Below are 4,365 nucleotides of genomic sequence, written 5' to 3'. Positions count from 1 at the left end.
CATAAAGGTACATGCGCAGTGGAAGCCATTCAGGAAAACTGCTGCTTCGGGAATGACTGTTCAAGAGCGTCAACCCTGCCACACCCTGCGCAGCATTCGAGATCTCAAACAGACCGCCATATCAATTGCCAATTTAGTAGCCTATGTATCTGTCAACATATTTAGACTGATAACATCAAAAATCGAATCCTGGGTTAGACAGGAAAACCTGTTGAGAAGTGAGCTGCCAACGACAGGGTTTACGGCATCAGTACCCTAGATCAGGGTGTTTTCAAACCGCTCTTCAGGGACCCCAAGACGTTTCAAGTTAAATCAGGTGTGATAGCTCTAGAAGAGATCAAACGCATGGAATGGCTGGGGGTCCCCGGGGAGCGGTTAACTCCTGCCCTACGTGCCATCTCCTGCAGCTGGCTCCAGAGGCACTGCACAGCACCTGACTCCGAGTGCATTTGAGTAGTAAGCCTAAAGCAACCGACCGTAGATGAAAGTCGTGTGATGTGCGTTTGGGACAGCCGAAAGTCAGACACTGTTTTTGTTTAACAGAGCAGATACTTTTGGGAAACCGGGCCCAGATCAACATTGTTGATAAACTTTTCTTTTTTAATGTTGAAATAGACATGTATCTAACCCTCATATCACACACTCACAACCTGAAATCATAATCTAATATTATTTGTGTACACATTGTACAATCAATTAGTGAGCGAGAGACTCAAATATCACATTATTTGTATATATCCACTGTACACATAAATCATGGCAAATTGGTTAATGTTTCAGTCATCGCTTTGGTCATGTGGGTTAAACAGAAACAGCCTAGTGATTGGTTGACATTAGAGTGGAGACAATGCAGGTAATGGCTGCAAGATGAAGTACGTGAAGAGAAACTGCAGAAAATTGCAGTCAAAACTTAATGACCTACGATCACATGATTCTTTACAAATTCATGCAGTCCACATGTTTTATCCCAAGAGTGCAACATAGTTTGAAAGTTGGTGATCAATGATATCAAAGATGGTCACCGACTTGACAAAAGTGATCCACTCGAATGTGCACTCTGGTTTCTGACCACTCTGACATTATACCACTAACTTTTAACTTTCAAAAGGCACGAATCGGTAGCTTCGTACAAACCATCCTGATCTCGCATGCTTAAATGTAAGCCGGTTCGTACAAGGCTACCGAATGGGTGGAATGACCCAGTAGGTGTCAACCTGTAAATAGATTGGCATCATTCAGCGCTCTTTTGACACACAGACACTGTGAACTAACACCCAGGGTCTGGGTTTCCTAAGAGCATCTTAAGGCCAACTTCATCGTTAGAACCTTCATAGGACCATCGTTAAATCCCTGAGCTGTTTCCCAAAACCACCGTTATTAAAATTGCACCTGAAATCGCTTGTATTCTAACACCTGCCTCAGGCCTCCCAGATGACGCAGCAGTCTAAGGCACTGCATCTCAGTGCTAGAGGCGTCGCTACAGACCCGGGTTCGATCCCAGGCTGTATCACAACCAGCCGTGATCGGGAGTCCCATAGGGCGTTGCACAATTGGCCCAGCGTCATTCTAGTTAGAGGAGGGCTTTACAAGTAGGCCGTCATTGTAAATAAAAATTTGTTCTTAACTGACTTGCCTAGTTAAATACAAACTTGTAGAACAGCTAAGTGGGTTGTTAGTTGCTTTTTTGCCCTTCCTCGTCACTTTATACACAGAAGATCTCCATTTAACAATGCATATCCGTCGCTCTCTGACCAGTGATAACTTTAGAACAAAATTGACTAAAAAATAAAAAGTTGCCTATGTCTTTGCAATTGATACAAACAAGCAATGTATAAAAAAGAGGCTTCAAATGAAAACCAAGATGACAATTAAAATATATATAATATACAGTACCAGTCAAAAGTTTCATGAAGTAACCAAATTAACAAGTGTGCCTTGTAAAAAGTTCATTTGTTGAATTTCTTTCCTTCTTAATGAGTTTGAACCAATCAGTTGCAAGGTGACAAGGTATACAGAAGAGTTTGTTTTTTTACCAAATAGGGCTAAGTCCATATTATGGCAAGAACAGCTCAAATCAGCAGAAAGAAACAACAGTCCATCATTACTTTAAGACATGAAGGTCAGTCAATGCGGAACATTAAGAACTTTGAATGTTTCTTAAAGCGCAGTCGCAAAAACCATCAAGCGCTATGATGAAACTGGCTCTCATTAGGACCTCCACAGGAAAGGAAGACCCAGTTACCTCTGCTGCAGAGGATAAGTTCAATAGAGTTACAAGCCTCAGAAATTGCGTCCAAAATAAATGCTTCACAGAGTTCAAGTAACAGACACATCTCAACATCAACTGTTCAGAAGAGACTGGGTGAATCGGGTCTTCATGGTCAAATTGCTGCAAAGAAACCACTACTAAAGGACACCAATAAGAAGAAGAGACTTGCTTGGGCCAAGAAACACAAGCAACGGACATTAGACCGGTGAAAATCTGTCATTTGGTCTGATGAGTCCAAATGACTGATGAGTCCAAACGGTTACAACCACCATGTCTTTGTGAGACGGCGTGTAGGTGAGCAGATTATCTCCGCATGTGTGGTTCCCACCGTGAAGCATGGAGGATGAGGTGTGATGGTGTGGGGGTGCTTTGCTGGTGACACCATCTGTGATTTATTTAGAATTCAAGGCACTCTTAACCAGCATGGCTACCACAGCATGCTGCAGTGATACGCCATCCCATTTGGTTTGCGCTTAGTGGGACAATCATTTGTTTGTCACAGGACATTGACCCAACACACCTCCAGGCTGTGTAAGGACTATTTGACCAAGAAGGTTAATGATGGAGTGCTGCATGAGATGACCTGGTCTCCACAATCACCCGACCTCCACCCAATTGAGATGGTTTGGGATGAGTTGGACCGCAGAGTGAAGGAAAAGCAGCCAACAAGTGCTCAGCATATGTGGGAACTCCTTCAAGACTGTTGGAATAGCATTCCAGGTGAAGCTGGTTGAGAGAATTCCAAGTGTGCAAAGTTGTCATCAAGGCAAACGGTGGCTACTTTGAAGAATCTCAAACCTAAAATATATTTTGATTTGTTTAACACTTTTTTGGTTACTACATGATTCCATATGTGTTATTTCATAGTTTATGTCTTCACTATCATTCTACAATGTAGAAAGTAATACAAATAAAGAAACACCCTTAAATGAGTAGGTGTCCAAATGTTTGACTGGCACTGTCTATTTCATGATATGTAGCCTAACGTGCGCGATGATGTGCCAAATCTGTGAGTTAATGCATTTTTATTAGGTAATCATTAGAATAAGCCGCCTCAATTTTTGCAGCCATGGGTGGTAATAGGAGTTGATCAGTCGTCAGCATTGTGAAATAATTCTGTATAATTTGAATGGATAAAGCTGATCCGAGAGCAGCGCTCCCTTTCTTTCGAGCCTAACGGCCGTTGGGGAAAATGCATCCTTAAAACATTGGTAAACCATAAATTCCATTGCTATTTGGAAACCAGGCCCAGATAGTTCCATTCCAAGATAAAACACACATATTGAGTAATTCTTCGGCATTGTGAAGATTCAAAACACACACACACGGTTTATTATTGTGTAACTGTTTAAGCCTTTAAATCCTCCAGACCCCTCTTTAAAGTCACTGAGATCTCTTCAAGCCATGGTAGATAAAATAATGGACAACTGGGCATTTTTAGACATAAGTATAATGGGATGTTACTTGCTTAATTAACTCATGAACCACACCTGTGTGGAAGTACCTGCTTTAAATGTACTTTATATCCCTTATTTCAAATCAAATAGTATTTGTCACATGCTCCAAATACAACAGTTGTGACCTTACAGTGAAATGCTTACTTACAAGCCTCTATCCAGCTATGCATTTTTAAGAAAATACCAACAAATAAAAGTAAGAGATAAGAATAACAAATAATTAAAGAGCAGCAGTAAATACAAATAGCGGGGCTGTATACAGGGGGAACCGGTACAGAGTCAATGTCAATGTGCGGGGACACCGGTGTCGAAGTAATTGAGGAAATATGTAATATGTACATGTAGGTAGAGTTAAAGTGACTAGCTGTTCAGGAGTCTTATGGCTTGGGGGTAGACGCTATTTAGGAGCATCTTGGCCCTAGACTTGGCGCTCTGGTACCCCTTGCCGTGCGGTAGCAGAGAGAACAGTCTATGCCTAGGGTGGCTGGAGTCTTTGACAATTTTTAGGGCCTTCCTCTGACACCGCCTGGTGTAGAGGTCCTGGATGGCAGGAAGCTTGGCCCCGGTGATGTACTGGGGCCGTTCGCACTACCCTCTGTAGTTCCTTGCGGTCGGAGGCCAAGCAGTTGCTATACCAGG

The sequence above is a fragment of the Oncorhynchus masou genome, chromosome 3, assembly GCF_036934945.1.
Source record: "Oncorhynchus masou masou isolate Uvic2021 chromosome 3, UVic_Omas_1.1, whole genome shotgun sequence".
In the NCBI taxonomy this organism is placed as follows: Eukaryota; Metazoa; Chordata; class Actinopteri; order Salmoniformes; family Salmonidae; genus Oncorhynchus; species Oncorhynchus masou.
The sequence above is the reverse complement of the archived record's forward strand: the minus strand, read 5'-3'. Positions refer to the sequence as shown.